Here is a 19,846-nt window from a genome sequence, read left to right on the forward strand (position 1 = left end):
CATATGATAATTGTCTTTCTCTGCTTGACTTATTTCACTTAGCATTATCTCTTCCAGTCCTGTCCATGTTGCAGCAAATGTTGAGAAATCGTTCTTTTTGATGGCTGAGTAATATTCCATTGTATATATGGACCACATCTTCTTCTTTTTTTTTTTTAAAGATTTTATTTATTTATTCTACAGTGTTAGAGACAGCCAGAGAGAGAGGGAACACAAGCAGGGGGAGTGGGAGAGGAAGAAGCAGGTTCATAGCGGAGGAGCCTGATGTGGGGCTCGATCCCAGAACGCTGGGATCACGCCCTGAGCCGAAGGCAGACGCTTAACCGCTGTGCCACCCAGGCGCCCCTGGACCACATCTTCTTAATCCAGTCATCTGTTGAAGGGCATCTTGGCTCCTTCCATGATTTAGCTATTGTGGACAATGCTGCTATGAACATTGGGGTGCATATGGCCCTTTTCTTCACTACGTCTGTATCCTTGGGGTAAATACCCAGTAGTGCAATTGCTGGATCATAGGGTAGCTCAATTTTTAACTTTTTAAGGAACCTCCACACTGTTTTCCAAAGTGGCTGTACCAACTTGCATTCCCACCAACAGTGTAAGAGGAATCCCCTTTCTCCACATCCTCTCCGACATTTGTTGTTTCCTGCCTTGTCCATTTTTGCCATTCTAACTGGCATAAGGTGGTATCTCAATGTGGTTTTGATTTCAATTTCCCTGATGGCTAATGATTTTGAACATTTTGTCATGTGTCTCCTAGCAGTTTTTGACACAGTTGATCTCATTCTTCTCCTTGACATCAATCTTCTCCTGGGTCCCGGCAACACTCTCCTGGTTTTCTCCCTACCTCAATGAGGCTGCTGGAGTTACCCAATCCTATGATACTTAATATTGTCAGACTTCTAAGTTTTTTCTAGGCTGAAGGGTGGGAAAGATGTTGTATTGTCATCCAATCTGTGGGGACAGCTTATCTCTCTTTACTGAGCAACATCCAAAGAAACATGAATACTGGGAGTTGGAGCTGGAGTCATCTGAAAGCTTGTTCACTCTCATGTCCGGAGTCTGCCCTGGGATAGATCAAAGAGCCAGGGCTCCTGGACATCTCTCTCTATCTCTGTGTGGTATCGGTATGGGGTGTCTTTAATTTGGCAGGTTCTGGGTGGCTGGACTGATTTTGGCTCCCAAAGTGAGTTCCTAGAGAAAAAGCAGGCAGAAACTTTATCACCATTTCTAAGACAGCTTCAGAAGTCACATGTGGTCACTGCTAAGGAGGACTGCCTCCTTGGTGAAATTTAAGTCAGGCTTTTTTGAGCCCTCTTCTTGACTAGGCCTTGACCTTGGCTTTCCATGTCCTTGGTCTGCAGAGCCCAGTTTAAGCAAAGAATCTTGCTGAATTAGTTTAGTAAGAATCCCCTAATAACTGATTAAATTCCCCCATCCCCCACCCTTGATATCAAAGTTCTTGACCTGCCTTTAGCAAGAATTCTGTTAAGCCAGTTTATTTATTTATTTTTTCCTGTTAAGCCAGTTTAGCATGGATCTCCCTATCCTCGATATCTAATCAAGATCCTCCTATTAATATTCCATTCACTGACTGCTTCACTCTTTTCTTTAGCTATAAGTCCCCAACTGCCTTTGCTGTATTTGGAGTTGAGATCAATCTCTCTCTCATTTTTTTTTACTACAAGAGTGTTCAATAAAGTTTTCTTTGCCATTTTATTTTATTTATTTTATTTTTTATTTTTATATTTTTAAAAAATTTTATTTATTTATTCAACAGAGATAGAGACAGCCAGCGAGAGAGGGAACACAAGCAGGGGGAGTGGGAGAGGAAGAAGCAGGCTCATAGCGGAGGAGCCTGATGTGGGGCTCGATCCCATAACGCCGGGATCACGCCCTGAGCCAAAGGCAGACGCTTAACCGCTGTGCCAACCAGGCGCCCCTGTTTGCCATTTTAAACAAGTGTCTTGTGCAAAACTTTTCTTTTACACTACTGTCACATTCTGATCATTAGAAGCGGTCCATGAAAGCTAGGCTAGCACACTTTTTATGGAGGGAGTGTTAATGAATTTAGGACCTGTTTTAAAACTATCACAGAGGTTACTTTTCAGGAATTTTGCTGGTTCCCCCTAATCTCCATGCTCACTAAACATTAAAATATCCCAGTCCTGGGGATTCTTTTTTCTATCTACTCTTATTTCTGTAATAATTTCATCCAGTCTCCTGACTTACACATTATTTTTAAAAATTGAGATATAATTTATATACCATAAAATTTATCTTTTTCAAACTTTTAAAAAATTTATTTATTTAATTTTATTTCATTTTTTTCATCATGATAAGTACTCTTTAATCCCCATCACCTATTTCAGCCATACTCCCACCCCTCTGGTAACCATCAGTTTGTTCTCTATAGTTAAGAGTCTGTGTTTTGGTTTCTCTCTCTCTCTCTTTCTCTTTGCTTGTTTGTTTTGTTTCTTAAATTCCACATATGAGTGAGATCATATGGTATTTGTCTTTCTCTGACTGACTTATTTTGCTTAGCATTATACTCTCTAGCTCCATCATGTTTTTGCAAATGTCAAGATTTCATTATTTTTTATAGCTGAATAATATATCATTGTGTATATATACACTTTTTCTTTATCCATTGAACACCTGGGCTGTTTCTATAGTTTGGCTGTTGTAAATAATACTGAAATAAACATTGGAGTACATGTATCCCTTTGAATTAGTGTCTTCGTATTGTGTGTGTGTGTGTATGTGTGTGTGTCTGTGTGTGTCCCTGTGTGTCTGTGCGTCTTTGTATTTATTAGGTGTATACCCAGTAATGTGATTACTGGATCATAGGGTAGTTCTATTTGTAATTTTTTGGGGTAAAATTTGTCTTTTTAAAATGCACAATTTACCCCTTTAAAGTCTATATTTCAGTGTATTCACAAAATTGTGCATCATCACCATAATCTATTTCTAGAACATTTGATCACCTGAAAAAGAAACCTCATACCCACTAGCAGTCACTCCATTCTCCCCCTTGCCCTCCAGCAACCATGAATCTACTTTATGTCTCTGTGATTTGCTTGTTCTGGACATTTCATATAAACAGAATCATATAATATAGACCTTTTGTGTCTGACTTCTTTCACTTAACACAATGTTTTCAAGGTTCATCCTTCAGTACTTCATTCTTTTCTGGGGTTGAATAATATTTCATTGTATGTATCTGTCACATTTTGTTTCTCCATCCATTAATTAATGGACATTTGGGTGTCCACATTTTGACTATTATAAATAACACTGCTGTGAACATTCATGTACAGGTTTTTATGTGGACATGATTTGAATTATCCTGGACAATTGATTTTGTATCCTACAACTTTACTGGATTTGTTGATAGTTCTAACAGTTTTTTGGTGATATGGTTAGGATTTTCTGTATATAAGATCATATCATCTGCAAACAGAGACACTTTCACTTCTTTTCCTATTTGGATGCCTTTATTTCTTTTCTTGCCTAATTGCTCACGTGAAGAGTTCCAGTACTATGTTGAATTGAGGTGGTGAGAGTGGGCACTCTTGTCTCATTTCTGGATTTAAAGGAAAGGCTTTCAGCCTTTCACCACTGAGTATGGTGTTAGCGGTGGGCTTGTCATATATGACCCTTATTATGTTGAGATATGTTTCTTCTACTCAGTTTATTGAGAGTTTTTATAATGAAAGAATGTTGAATTTGTCAAATATTTTTTTCTGCATCAACAATTGGGATGATCATATGATTTGTATCTTTCATCCTATTAGTGTAGTGTATCACATTTATTGATCTGTGTATGGTGAACCATTCTTGCATCCCAGGGATAAGTCCCACTGGATCATGGCATGATACAAGCTTTTAATGTGGTGCTGAATTCAGTTTGCCAGTATTTTGTTGAGAATCATTGCATTTAAATTCACCACATTGGCCTGTAGTTTCCTCGTTGTGTCCTTATCTGGCCTTGGTGTTGGGGAAATACTGTCCTCATAACATAAGTTTGGGAGTGTTCCCTCCTTTTTGGTATTTTGGAGGAGTTTAAGGAGTAGTATTAATTCTTTAAATGTTTGGTAGAATTCATCAGTTGGGTATCTGATCTTGGGTTTTCCTTTGTTGGGAGATTTTTGATTACTGATTCAATCTCCTCACTAGAAATTGGTTTGTTCAGGTTTTCTATTTCTTTATGATTCAGTCTTGGTAGGTTTTATGGTTTTAGAAATTTATCCATTTCTTCTAGGTTGTCTAGTTTGTTGGTATATAATTGTTCATGGTAGCCCCCTATAATCATCTGTATTTCTGTAGTATAAGTTATAATGTTCTCTCATGTCTTATTTTATTTATTTGAATCTTCTCTTTTTCCTACATTAATCTAGTTAAAGGTGTGTGAATTTTATTTGTCTTTTCAAAGAACCAGCTTTTAGTTTTGTTCTAAACTTTTTACTTTTTCCATCATTTCTATTGTTTTCTGATCTCTACTTTATTATTTCTGCTCTGATCTTTGTTTTTTTATTCCTTTTGCTAACTTTGGGTTTAGTTTGTTCCTTAGACTGTAAAGTTAGGATGTTTATTTGAGACCTTTCTTTTTTTGTAATGTAAGTATTTATTGCTATAAACGTCACTCTTAGAACTGCTTTTGCTGCATCCTATTGTTTTGGAGTTTAGTGTGTTCTTTTTAGTTCGTTAAGGTGTAAATTTGGGTTATTTGAGACCTTTCTCTTTTTGTAATGCAAGCCCTTACTGCTATAAACTTTTCTCTTAGAGCTGCTTTTGCTGCATCCTATTAGTTTGGTATGTTGTGCTTCCAATTTTGTTTCAAGATTTCCTAAGTTTCCCTTTTCATTCATTCTTTGACCATCAGTTGTTTGAGAGTGTGTTGTTTAGCTTCCACATATTTGTGAATTTTCTAGTTTCCTCCTGTTACTGATTTCTGCTTTTATACAATTGTGCTCAGAAAAGACACTTGGTATAATTTCAATTTTCTTAAATTTTCTAAATATTCTCTGACCTAGCATATAATCTATTGTGAATAATGTTCCAGGCACACTTGAGAAGGATGCATATTCTATTGCTGTTGGATGGAATATTCTGTATATATATGTTAGGACTATTTGGTCTGAAGAATAGTTCATGTCTAATACATCTTATTAATTTTCTGTCTGAATGATTTTTATATTGTTGAAAGTGATGCATTAAGGTCCCTATTATTTTTATGTTATTAACTATTTCTCCTTTCAGATATGTTAGTATTGTCTTAGTATATTTAGGTGCTTCAATGTTGGATATATATATGTATTTATGATTGTTATATCTTCATGATGAATTGACACTTTTTCAATTTATAATGACCTCCTTTGTCCCTTCTTACTGTTTTTCACTTATTTTTTCCTGATATAAGTATAGCTACCCCTGCTTTCATTTGGGTTCCACTGGCATGGAATATCTTTTTTTATTCCTGCACTTTGAGCCTCTGTGTCTCCTTAAATAAGTCTTCTGTAGACAACATACATTGGGGCTTGTTTTTTATTCGTTCAGCCAATCAATGTTTTTTTTATTAAAGAATTAATCCACTTACATTTAAAGTAATTATTGATAGTTAAGGACTTTCTAATGCCCTCTTATTGCTGTCTTCTGGCTGTTTTACAGTTCCATGTGCTGTCCTTCCTCTCTTGAGGTCCTCCTTTGTGAATTGATAGGTATGCCCTGATTCCCTTTTCTTTCTTTTTTGTATCTACTATAAGTTTTTGCTTTGTGGTTACCATGAGGCTTATAATATGTCTTATAGATATAATAGTCTATTTTAAACTGATAACAACTTAACTTTGATTGCATACAAAATCTCTACCTTTTTGTTCTCTTCACCACATTTTATGTTTTTGATGTCACAATTTACAACTTTTTGTATTGTTTACCCATTAACAAAATATTATAGCTTTAATTTTCTTTTCTTTCTTTCTTTCTTTCTTTCTTTCTTTCTTTCTTTCTTTCTCCTTTCTTTCTTTCTTTCTTTCTTTCTTTCTTTCTTTCTTTCTTTCTTTCTTTATTTTTTATTATGTTCAGTTAACCACTGTATGGTACATCATTAATTTTTGATGTCATGTTCAATGACTCATTACGTATAACAGCCAGTGCTCATCACAGCACGTGCCCTCCTTAATACCTATCACCCTATTGCCTCCTCCCCTCTGAAACACTCAGTTTGTTTCCCAGGGTCCATAGTCTCTCATGGTTCATCTCCCTCTCTGATTTCTCCCCCTTCGGATTTCCCTCCTTTCCCCTATGGTCCTCCAATAGCTTTAGTTTTCTAAATAATACATTTGTTCTTTATCCTTCATATTAGAGTTAGGTGATTAACACACCAGCATATTATAGTATTAGAGTATTCTGAATTTGACTATACACTTATCTTTATCAGTGTGTTTTATATATTCATATATTTTCATGTGACTAGTGTCATTTCATGTTAGCTTTAAGAACTTCTTTTTGAATTTGTTGTAAGATGGGTGTAGTGGCGATGAACACCTTCAGCTTTTGTTTGGGGGAAAACTTTAGTTTCCAACATTTCTGAAGGAAAACTTTGCTGGGTAAAGTATTCTTGGTGGTTAGTTTTTCCTTTCAGAATTTGAATGCATCTTCCCTCTTTCTTCTGGCCCGTAAGATTCCTGCTGAGAAATCTGCTTGTAGCTTTATGGAGCTTCCCTTGTATGTGAGATTTTTTTTTCTCTTGCTGCTTTTTAAAATTATTTGTCTTTAATTTTTGACAGTTGTATTATAATTTTTCTCAGAAAAGATTAATTTGAGTTGAAATTTTGGGGAGGAATCTATGAACTCCATGAATTTGGGTTTGGGAAGTTCTCAGTCGTAATTATTTCTTTCAATGACCTTACTGTCCCTTCTTCCCTCTCTTTCCCTTCTGTGACTTCAATAATGTGTAGATTGTTTCTCTTAACGGCATCCTGTGACACATAGGTTTTCTTCATTCTTCTTCTTCTTTTTTTTCTTTGCTCTTCTCTGACTGTATGTTTCTACTTCCCAGGTTTTTTTCTTCTGCTTGATCCAATATGTTATTGATGCTCTCTATTGCATTTTTCATTCCCTGCATTGTATTCTTCAGGTCCAAAAATTATATTTGCTTCTTGTTTTCTGTTTGTTTGTTTTTATAATTTCTAGCTTTCTGTTAAACTTCTGATTTTTTACATATTGTTTTCCTGATTTCACAGAATTGTCTTTCTGAGTTTTCTTGTAGCTCACTGAGCTTCCTTGAAAACAGCTATTTTGAATTCTATAATGTATAAATGCCAAGTCTCCATTTCTTTGAGGTTGGTTACTGGAAAATTACTGTGTTCCTTTGGTGGTGTCATGTTTCCTTGATTTTTTATGTTCCTTTAAGACTTATGTTACTGTCTTTGCATTTGAATTAGCATTTACCTCTTCCAGAGTTTATTAACTTGCTTTGGGAGAGAAAAGTCTTTGTTAGTCTTGTTAGGGATTCTGAGGCTTCTGAGACTTTTCTATTGATACACCTGCTTCACACAACTTATTCCCTCTTGATGGGGAAGTTCTTAAAATTTTTGCATGGAAAGTCAGGCTAAGTGTTGACAATATGCCCTTTACTTTCACTAGGATGCTGCTGAATGCTCAGGTTTGTGTACTTTCTTCTGAACCTGCAGAGCCAGGCCGGCTTTCTATTTGTTCTCACTAGCTGTCTATAGGAACTTACTCATCACTGTTGGGAAATGCACAGGGAGCCTGCCACAGGGTGTGGGTGTGTGTGGGGGGGGTGATATGGCTGGAGCATTAGGTTATTTGTGGGTCATATGAGGGAACCACAAGTGAGACATCCCTAGCAGCTCATGGACAGGCTTTCTGATGGAATCCATGAAGTGGTTAGTCAGATCTGTGTCCATTGGATATGTTCCATTCCAAGCTCTGGCTACTGTTCTCCCTGCCTTTCATCACTCCCCAGTGGAACAGTTTACAACTCAGGTATTCTGGATGGAATGATAATGAAGTGGGCCTCTTTGGCAGCATCCTACATATGTGGAGAACCCAGGCACTTATCACATGCTCTCACTTTCTCCTGTGGGAAAAGTCACTGGGCCAGAAGTCTCTCTAAAACTGGACTGTGCTATCTTGGGTGAGGAGTGATGCAGGTGAAGTGAAACTGTTCTTACCCTCTTCACTGCATCCAGTCTTGGATTTTTTTCTTCAATGGTGTGCTGGAACTTCTCTGCTGGAGTCCTGGACTTCCACAAAGGCTCTCTTGTCCATGGGTGATTGTCAAATATGTGTTTTTTTGGGGGGAAGATTGTCAAAAACTCCTGTACCACTATTTTGATGATACCACTCCTCAACTGATTTTTCTCAGATTTGGAAATGCTGGGGAGGAATCCTGCATAGACATGTTGGTCTTTTCATGTTTACATGCACTAATTTCTCTTGGGTATGTACATAGGAGTGGAATGGCTGTAGAACCCCAATGATATTTGAAGTGGTTGAATTGATTTAGACTCCCATTAACCATACAAAGGAATTCCATTATTCTACATCCTCAGAAAACATTTAGTATTGTCTGTCTTTTAAATTTTACCTATTCTGGTAAGTATGTTCTGGTAATCTCATTATAGTTGTAGACTTATTTATAGTAGTGAAGCTTAGAGACAATGTAAATGACTAAAATGGTATCAGATATATAAATAACCATTTGTGCTTTCCAAAGAAAAACACTCAGCAATTATTCTGCCCTTAAAAATCTAGATAAGATTAGCTCAAATCTCCATTCTATCCCATATCTTATTGAACTGTGATGCCTTTCCCAACATTTCTGTGGATTTCCAGGTAACCTATGCTCCATGGTTACCTTGTACCCCGAGTGGTTGCCTCTTCTAAATGTTTATTCTCTGCTCTCCATTTTTGTGCAATTTCTCATTAGCTTTACCATTGACCCTGCATGGAACTTAGCCCTTTTTCCTTGCTGTCCACACCAAATCACTCAAACAAGCCCTTGTGGATCTGGTTTGGGGAGCTTGAAAGAGCTGAATCACAAAACACAAATTAGTTAAAATTGGAAATTTAACATTCCTGCTCTTAAAAGTCTTTTGGCTACTCTATACCATGTAATTTGGTCCTCTTTTCTCTCTCTCTCTCTTTAAATCTTTCTTTTCTGTCCTTTTTTTTTTTTTTTTTTGCCCCTTAAGAACAAGGAAACAAATTTCCTTTCATTTTTATTGTGTGTGTATGAAGTCAACTCTCTTTAGTCTTTTCCCATAAACTCATTTCTAAACTTTCCTTTGCAAATCCAAAAGCTTGCCTAAAGCTTAGAAGTGCCACTTGTAAGAACCTGATTAGGCTCCAAGACAAACCACCATTCTCTTTTGCAGGCTCTTGTCTCAAATAGGATAGTGGCTCCATTCTTTTGGTTCAAAAGGCTTTAAAATATAAAGCTGGAAGAGTGTTAACAAAATGTTAATAGCATTTATTTCTGAATGATGATTACTCTAGAGTTTTAAATTTTTTTTTTTCAATTTTACCTTCTATACTTTTCAAATTTTCTAAGTAAAGATGTTATGTCAGAATCTTTTACAGATCAGTTACTTTCAGGAAACTTGTTCTTTTTGAAGAAATAAATGTGTCAGTATAACATACTTAGCAAACAAGTTAAAAGCTTGGCAATCAAAACTAGATTTAAATCCTGCCTCCATTCCTTACAAATTTGGACTTCTTAGGCATCTTTCCTTAAATGGAGAATATCATCAGTATTAAATCAGATGATGCATATTAAGTGCTTAACATAGTGCCTGCTATATGTTGGGATAAGTCTTGGGACTTGAAATTAGTAATTATGGTGGTGTTGAAGTGCTGATGTGCTGGTATGTTGTGTTCAATAATGCAGTGTATGAAATGATTTATTTCCAGTTTCAAGAAAAGTGTTAAAGCTTACAAATGTTTTACATTTAAATTCAATTAATTTATTTAAAATATATATAAAGTGACTCTAAGGTAATCCTTTTAGTCACATCAGTTTTCCACATTTTATTTCAGAATACCTTCGTAAGTGGAAGAAACAAAAGTGGACTTATGCTAAAAATTCCAGATGAGTACATTGTCTGTGTTGCATCTTACCTAACTTTTACTTACTACTATTGGTTGAAATGATTATGAGTGATTAAATTGCTATGACGTGTGATTGTATAATTATTTCATTTTTTCTTGCTTTTTTTCTACTCCTTTGAGTAACTTTTAGTAAGAAAGAAAAGAGGTATTAAGAAGTTTCAAGTAGTGTACCTATATTGCATATGGGAGAAGAATGCAATAAATATCTTTGTTAGGAGCATAAGACAATTAAACTGATCTAACAAGGAAATTAAAAATAATGATCAAATGACTTTGTATTGCATTTCTATGTTAACAATACACTAAATTTAATTTTACTGTGTCCATGAAAGGTAAAGTATGTGCCCCTATTCACTTTATTTCTGCCCAAATTGTCTTTGGATTTCTTCAAAGATAATTTTAAGGTGCCATTACAGTACCCGTAATGTATGTTTTGAGGAAAAAAAAGATTAATGAGAAGTGCTACTTTTAACTAGGTTTTCCCCAGCCTGTTTTAGTCAAGATATGAAATTGCACAATCCACAGGACTCTCTTTTGTAGTGTTCAGATCTTCAACCAACTTCTCTTTCTTTAATTTTCTGCTCACATTTGTTTCTTTCCACTTCTCTTCTTTGACTTTGTTCTTTCATACAGCAAGAATTATTCTACTATGGAACTCAGTTATGAGTTTTCAATTATTGAGAAAGCAAGCTAATTAGCTGTAAAAAATTTTTTAAAAAATCTTTTTCCTGAAGAAGGAAATAAAGGATGGGAAAGGAGATAGTCTTGTAGGAATGCTCTGCAGGAGTTCTGAAGCAAGCTACCATTATTGAAAATACCATTTTGGTGGATTTGCCAGATAACTAGTAATTGATGTGATAAGCATTTCATTTTGGTTGCTTTTTGTGGGAAAGATTGCAAAAAAATACAATATAAGTATTAAGAAGTTAGAAAACTGAATGTACTTTATGATATATCACATACTTTTATAGCAAATATAATTTAATGTTAAGATAGATGTTTTTGATGAACAGAAACTTATTATCAGAATAGTTCTAAAGCCTCAAGCAAATCAGCCTCCTATGTTCCCAGCAGGGTTCACAACCATCTTCCCATTAATTAGGAATCAGAGATGAAGGCAAGGAACTGATGAAAACAGGAAATGATTAGCATCTATGTCAGTGGAAGAGAATTCTGCTGTATTCGTCACTGTATCTTCATCAAGGCTCATGAGAAGTGGATGCCTTTGGTATAACATTTGTCATTGTTATATATATATATATATATATATATATATATATATATATATATATATATATATGCAGAATTGGACAGTAAAAAGATGTTTCTTCCCCAGAGGTCATGTTTTCACTGCATTTTTCAGTCTATTGGTCCTCAGCACAGCAGATATTGATGACTCATTTCCATAGTACAAGGCCAAGTGACAAGCATAGGAAGAGTGACTCTTTCTAGTTCTGTTCAGTAACCTACTGTTGTAGACTAAATGTAGAGCCCTCATGAATGAGATTAATGGTCTTATAAAGAGACCCTTAAGAGCTCCCTCTGGCATACCACCTCTTCTTTATCCATTCATCAATCAATGGACACTTGGGCTGCTTCCATAGTTTGTCTATTGTAAATAATGTTCGTATAAACATATGGGAGCATGTATCCCTTTGAATTAGTATTTTTACATTTTTTGGCTAATACTCAGTAGTGTGATTACTGGATCATATGGTAGTTCTATTTTTAATTTTTTGAGGAACCTCCATACTGTTTTCCATGGTGGCTGCACAAGTTTGCATTCCTATCAACAGTGCAAAAAGTTTCCTTTTTCTCCACATCCTTACCAACACTTATTGTTTCTTATGCTTTTGATTTTAGCCATTCTGACAAGTGTGAGGTGATCAGGCATTGTAGTTTTGATTTGGATTTCCCTGATGATGAGCATATTTTCTTGTGTCTGTTAGCCATCTGGATGTCTTCATTTGAAGAAATGTCTGTTCATGTCTTCTGCTCAATTTTAATTAGATTTTTTGGTTTTTGGATGTTGAGTTGTATCAGTTCTTTATATATTTTGGATACTAACCCTTTCTCGGATATGTCATTTGCAAATATCGTCTTCCATTCAGTAGGTTGACTTTTGTTTTTGTTGGTTGTGTCCTTCACTGTGCAGAAACTTTTTATTTTGATGTAGTCCCAGTAGTTTATTTTTGCTTTTATTTCCCTTGCCTCAGGAGACATATCTAGAAAAATGTTGTTGCAGCCAATGTCAGAGACATTACTGCCTGTGCTCTGTCCTAAGATTTTTATGTTTTCATGTCTCACATTTAGGTCTTTAATCCATTTTGAGTTTATTTGTGTGCATGGTGAAAGAAAGTGGTCCAGTTTCTTTTCTTTTCTTTCTTTCTTTCTCTCTCTTTCTTTCTTTCTTTCTTCCTTTCTTTCTTTCTTTCTTTCTTTCTTTCTTTCTTTCTTTCTTTCTCTTTCTTTCTTTTTTTTCTGCATAGCTGTCCACTTTTCCCAACACCATATGTTGAAGAGACTATCTTTTTTCCATTGTATATTTGTTCCTCTTTTCTCAAAGATTAATTGACCATATAATTATGGGTTTATTTCTGGGTTTTCTGATCTATTTCATTGATCTATGTGACTATTTTTATGCCACTACCATACTGTTTTCATTACTACCACTTTGTAATATGGCTTAAAATCTGGAATTGTGATACCTCCACCTTTGTTTTTCTTTTTCAAGATTGCTTTGGCTATCTGAGGTCTTTTGTGGTTCCATACAAATTTTAAGATAGTTTGTTCTAGATTTGTGAAAAATGCTGTTGGTATTTTGATAGGGATTGCCTTAAATCTGTAGATTGCTTTGAATAGTATAGACATTTTTTTTTAAAGATTTTATTTATTCATTTGACAAAGATAGAGAGAGCCAGCGAGAAAGGGAACACAAGCAGGGGGAGTGGGAGAGGAAGAAGCAGGCTTCCAGTGGAGGAGCCTGATGTGGGGCTCGATCCCATAACGCAGGGATCATGCCCTGAGCCGAAGGCAGACGCTTAACGACTGAGCCACCCGGGCGCCCCTGAATAGTATAGACATTTTAACAATATTTCTTCTCCCCCCCCCCATGAACACGGATTGTCTTTCCATTTCTTTGTGTCATCTTGAATTTCTTTTGTCAATGTTTTATAGTTTTCAGAGCACAGGTCTTTCACCTCTTTCGTTAAGTTTATTTTTAGATATTTTATTGTTTCGGTGCAACTGTAAATGGGGTTATTTTCTTAATTTCACTTTATGCCGCTTCATTATTAGTGAATAAGAATGCAATAGATTTCTGCACATTGCTTTTGCATCCTGAAACTTTACTGAATTAATTTATCAGTTCTAATAGTTTTTGGTGGAGTCTTTGGGGCTTTCTATATATAGTATCTTGTCATCTGAAAATAATGAGTTTTATTTTTTCCTTACTAATTTAGATGCCTTTATTTCTTTGTTTCCATCAGATTAAAAAACATTTAAATAATTCCAAGCTTTTAATCAGTTTGCTAATAAGTGTTATCTGTATATGGGCACCTTATCATGTCTCTTCTTCTATGTTTAATTCATAGTTTCTGACCTCTCAAAAACCAGTTCTGACATGAAGAATTGGACAGAGGTAGCTTTAGTTGTAATATCAATGCAATTAACATTTTCAGGTAGTTCCATTGTCATGGGTCTTATCGATTATATTTTTAAAAAATATTAAAAATGGTTCAAAGTTACCTACTACTACCTTTGAAGGTTGCTTAGGAATCCAGGGACTCCAAGGTCAGGTGGGGGAGATGGTCTTTGTTCTAAATTGCTATGACCTAATAATTCAAAGGACAGATAAACAAAATAATATCATCAAGCACTGTGTTTTTGGCTTTGAGTTTGTTAGCAGATGCTTAGCAAAGCAGGAGATCATTTCACAACCATTTGTTAGATGCTTGTGGAAAATGATTTATCTATCCAGGAAATAAAATACCCCTAAAGTTTTCTCAATGAGCAGTGTCCTTATTAGATCGTGGGCCAAATAGTTTGAGGGATTGCTAGTTAAGTCACTGGGCTGAGATGGGAAAACTTGCCGTTGAAAACAATATAGAAGGTCAAAAAAATTATGTTCTTCTCAAAACATGTTTGAACCTTTGGATTCGACTTAATTAATTAAGAGTTCTTTGTCCTTCAGCTCTGACCGCACTCCTTCCCTAAGCCTCCAAAGATGAAAGTTTCCATTCTTGCCTATTTGATTACCTCTGGGAATAAGTAACATTTGGCTAACAATTTGAAAATATTCATAACGGGCATGATGTGAGTGAGAAACAATCGAGGAACCAAAAAGGTGGCCTCTAGGTATTTATTTAGTGTTTAATTGAATTTAAAAACATTTAAAAAATATCTTGCATAGGCAGGATTTATGTGATATAATAATTTATCTGTTGTTTCCCTACTGCCCTTAAGAAGCTTCCTGTGAAATGGAGAATTTATAACATAAAGACATAGCATCAACTGTCATGAAATTATTGTAGATAAAAAAAAAGGTAGGATGGTAGACTAACATTTTCTGCTGAAGATTATTGCTGCTCAGTTTCTGACATAGATATTGCAGCCAGCCACTTTTAGGAGGGGAGGAATTCATATTGATAGTGTTACTTGATAGGTTTCCTAAGAATATGTCCTAAGACATGTAGGTCAGGCCTGCAAACAGGATAGAATTAGATGACAAGGGCTCAAGAGCATTTATGCAAGAGAAGTGCAAAAGAAAATGACCCAATAACCTATCATAAAATATCTTTTGCAGAGTTAATTTTTCTGTTTGGAACAACAGATTTCTTTCCCAAACACCTTGACCTTCATCATTGAAATCTAGCTGTTAAAAAAGGAATCAATAAAGCCCACTGCATTTTCTTTGTAGTACAGTTGAATTGTGTATTTAAAGAAAATGAATCGTGAAGGCTTTATTTTTAGCACAGGGCAATTTCAAAAGCTTTAAGATTCTATTATTGTTGCAAATGCTTGTCACATTTTATTTTATTAGAATGAATTGCTAAAACAGCACTGTGTGAAAATCACAATGCACTTTGAGGCAGGGTATAGTTTATAGTAATAGAAACTAGTATTTAATAATAGAAACTAATATCAATCAGATATTTTACAGGCACTATGCCAAAAGTTTTACACACATAATGCCATTAATCTCACAAGGCTCTATGAAATGGTACTGGTTTCATATTTACACAAGATAAATTAATGTTAATTAAGAGAAGATAAGTGTTTTGCCAAAGGCCACACTATTAGTGGATAGCAATGCACTAGCACTTACCAATACTCTTAAGCGTGTTTCTATGCATACACAGTTACTTGATATTGCTATTATCAAGCTGAAAGGTGAGAGCTGTATATACAAGGCAATATTCAGAATGTTAACTGCAATCCGGGGAAGTTTATTTTCCTCCTCTTACAATAAATCCCCAATTACCTCATGAATGCACTTAGAAAATGGCAAATTTAAGTTTCTGGTTAACCCAGGATTACAAAGAAAGCTTTCCTTTTAAACTTCACAGTGAACAATACCAACTCAAGTCTTTGATTACTGATGAGCTAGCTGGCAGTATCTCAATTCAATAGAGCAAATATTAATCAAGCACTAATTGATATGCCAAGCTGTTTCACACATTCTGAAAATCAAAGTTGGCTGTACTCCTTGCGAAGTGACAAGCCAATCTCCAATAAGCCAATCATGGAATTTGAGTTTTGATGGGACCAGATCCTAGAATGGCCCTTTCTGTCATTTTTGCAATGGGATCCATCCCCTCAGGACTCTCCTTTCTCCTTTCACTTGGACACCATCTCTTCTCTCTTTAAGGGGTCACAGAAATTAAAATAAGATCTTCCTAACAAAATATTGAAGGCTTAGTGTTGTTTTAATGCAAGAGAACCTGAAAACATAGATCATCTCATATTATTATTTTCTTTTTTTTTTTTTTAAAGATTTTATTTATTTATTTGACAGAGATAGAGACAGGCGGCGAGAGAGGGAACACAAGCAGGGGGAGTGGGAGAGGAAGAAGCAGGCTCATAGCAGAAGAGCCTGATGTGGGGCTCGATCCCAGATCGCCGGGATCACGCCCTGAGCTGAAGGCAGACGCTTAACCGCTGTGCCACCCAGGCGCCCCATATTATTATTTTCTTTAAAGACCTTTGATGGATCCTTATTCCCTAGACTAGAAAAGTAAGGCCCAAATCTTTAGCACGACAGCCAAGGCCCTTCCAACGTGGCCTCAAGCTGTATTTTTAGTCTCACATTCTACAATATTGTTCCACCCACCAGAGGTACTGTTGTATAAGGAGCTTGAACTCTGGAGTTGAATTTTATCTTAATCACTTACTGGATGTAATCTTAGATAAGTTTCTAAAATCAGTTTCCTTATCTCTAAAATGGGAATGATAATACCAAATCTCCCCCCTTCTTTTTCTTTTATTAACTTTTCTTGCTATAGACTATCCATACTGGAATTCCCACTTGTGATACTGCAATATATTAAGAAATATAGGTATTTGGTCTTCCTCCCTTTGGTCCTGGCATAAGACCAGGCTCCTAAAAACCCTACAATCTCCTAAGAGATAAAGGTAAGAAATAAAGCTAAAAAAGCATCTTTCCTTTCTCACAGCAAGCTACTTTAAACTACATCTGAGTTGATGTTATTGAGGTGAGTTTTGAACAGTACCTAGATAAACAAGTGGGGGTGGGGAGAGAAGCTGGTTGTCAGAGGGACAAACCATGTGATAAGACATGTGATTTAGGGGGTTGTAACTTTCAGTGCCCCCTACCCTGACTTCTGGGGAGGGGGTGGAAGGCTGGAAGTTAAGTTTATTGCCAGTGGCCAATGATTTAATCAATCGTGTGTATGGTAATGAAGACCCCATGAAAATCTCTGGTGAAGGAGTTTCAGAGAGCTTTGGGGTTGGGAACCATGTGGAGGTGCTGGGGAGTGGCACACAGAGCCCTCATTGAGGCCCTGAACCCCTTCAACCATACTTTGCCCCATGCATTTCTTTCATCTTGCTGAGTTGCATCCCTTTATGATACACCAAAAACATAGTAAGTGAACTATTTTCCTGAGTTTTGTGAGCCATTCTAGCAAATTATTGAAACTGAGGAGGGGGACCTCAGGGAACATGATGACTACATCTCTCCTGGAATGAATTATACAGTTTCTCATGAGGGGCTTGGCCCTCCAGAAACCACGGGGACCTGATATTTGGAGGGGCCCATGAAAATTTTCTTGGGTGGGATTGATGAGAGACTTTGAGTTATCATGGGATGTTGTCACCTGCCTTTAGCTAAGAATTGGATTATTCGAAATGAAGGGAAATCATCTCAAACTTGAATAAAATGAAAGCAAGGGGGATCCTTGAAAGGAAAGTTGGATTCTGATATTGGAAGGATTACAGACTAAAGTGAAGAAAATCATCTTAGTGCATGAGCTGAAATAAGGACAACCACAGCCTCAGACCAAAGGGGACTTGCTGGGGTTTGGCCTGTCCAATGTGTCCTTTTCCCACACCACCAAGCAATGAATGTAATTCTATATGGACACTGACCAGGTATCCCACAGATTCTGACATTAGCTACCTAGGGTTAGCATAAAATCTCACAGGTTAAGGGCTCAGTCCCACAAGATGGCCCCCTTGCCCCAACTTCAGACAACAATCAAAAGTCCCAGATTGATACCTATGTTTCTGACTGAGCAACTATAAATCAGAGCTTCTCAAGATCCTGTCTTGGGTTTGATTAATTTGGTGGAGAGGCTTACAGAAGGAAATTAGGTTAGTCACTGGACTATTGGTTTCTTACGAAGGATATTAAAGGTTTTAAATGAACAGCCAGATGAAGGGATATATAGAGCAAGGTCCCAAACATAGGAGCTTCTGCTCCTTCAGAGTTTGGGGCCCTGAATGTGGATATGTTTTTGTTCACCAACCTAGAAGCTCTGTAAAACCCCTCCTTTCAGGTTTTTATGGATGCTCCATTGCCTAGGCATGATTGATTAAATTACTGGCCATTGATGGTTGATTCAGCCTCTAGTAAAGTTCATGGGTGGGACTGAAAGGTCTAACCCTCTAATCACATGATTGGTTCCCCTGGCAACCAGCCCCAACCTTAGGGATATACAAAAGTCACCTTATTAACATAAACTCAGTTGTGGTTGAAAGGGGCTTCTATGAATAATAAGACACTCATTTCAGGAACTAAGGACAAAAGACCAAATATTATAAAGAAAGATGCTCCCCTTACTCTCATCACCCAGGAAATTACAAGAGTTTGGGAGCTGTGAGCCAGGAACCATGGCAGAAGACCAAAATATACATTTATTACAAATCACCACATCACAGGCTACCTTGCAAATATCATTTTCTTTGTTTATATGACCTAAAAAGTTGGCAAGCATCTACTTAAATATTACTTGTAAATCTAATAAGTTAAATTTATGAGAATACTTCTCTTAAATTTTCCAATGCCACTTAAAAGCTTAGTAAAATACTAATACCTTCCAGTTAAATTAATCACTGTTAAAAAGAAAACCACAGGCCCAAGGTGGAATCACCTGCCCCCAAGACAGCAAACCAAGACCTACCTGCAATTTCAACCTCTGCAGGAGTGGAATTTTAAGCCAATCAATGTAGAATTTTTCTGATCAGTAGTCTGTCACATGGGTCCTATTCAGCCTCCCCCAACACGCACCCCCCCATTCTTGCCCCCGAGGAAGATGAAGCAATCTACACATAAGATCCTCTGCTCTGTCTCCTAAGGGAAGGTGACCTTGCCTGAAATAATCCTTTCTTTTCTTTTGCTAATAACTTCTTGCCTCACCTTCTTTCTTATAAAAACCTTTCATTTTGTACAACTCCCTCCTAGTTGATGCCTGATTCATGAATCTCTTAACAAAGCCAATTAGATCTTCACATTAACTGGGTTGAATGTGTTTTTTAACATTACTCAGTGTGGTAGGCAGGGTAATGGCCTCCCACAAATGTCCTCTGTCCTAATCCCTTGAGCCATGAACACTTGATGTTACATTTGCTATGTGATTGAGATTATGAGCCCCAAATGCGAAAGTTATCTTGGTGGGTGGTCCCAATCTAATCACTTGATTCCCTGAAGACAGAAGTCTCCAGCTGGAATTAGAGATGCAGCAGAAGAAAAGGCAGGACAGGTGAGGCTGAGGTCAGAGAGATTAGTAGTTGGAGGACTCCACTCACCACTGCTGGCTTGAAGGAGGAAGGGAACCATAACCAGTGAATGCAGGCAGTCTCTTGAGGTTGAGACAACCGATACTCAGCAAGGAAATAGTGCGCTGGCCGCACAACAGCATGCGACTAAATTCTGGTGACAGCCTGAGAGAGCCTGATGTATATCGTTCCACAGAGTCTCCAGCAAGGAACACAGAAACACAGACCTGCTGACATTTGGGTTTCAGCCTGGTGAGACCAATGCGTCAGTCTTCTGACCTATATTTAAGTCATCAAATTTGTTGTAATTTGTGAACACAGCATTAGAAAACTAACATACGCAAGACACTTTTAAAATTAAATCCAAAGGTTAATATGCCAAATTCATGTCTATATTATAAATTGCTCTAAAATCAAACACACTGATTCTAAAGATTTGATTTATTTCATCATCTCAGTAGTTGATTCTAAA

The sequence above is a fragment of the Ursus arctos genome, unplaced genomic scaffold (genome assembly GCF_023065955.2).
Source record: "Ursus arctos isolate Adak ecotype North America unplaced genomic scaffold, UrsArc2.0 scaffold_11, whole genome shotgun sequence".
Taxonomy (NCBI): Eukaryota; Metazoa; Chordata; class Mammalia; order Carnivora; family Ursidae; genus Ursus; species Ursus arctos.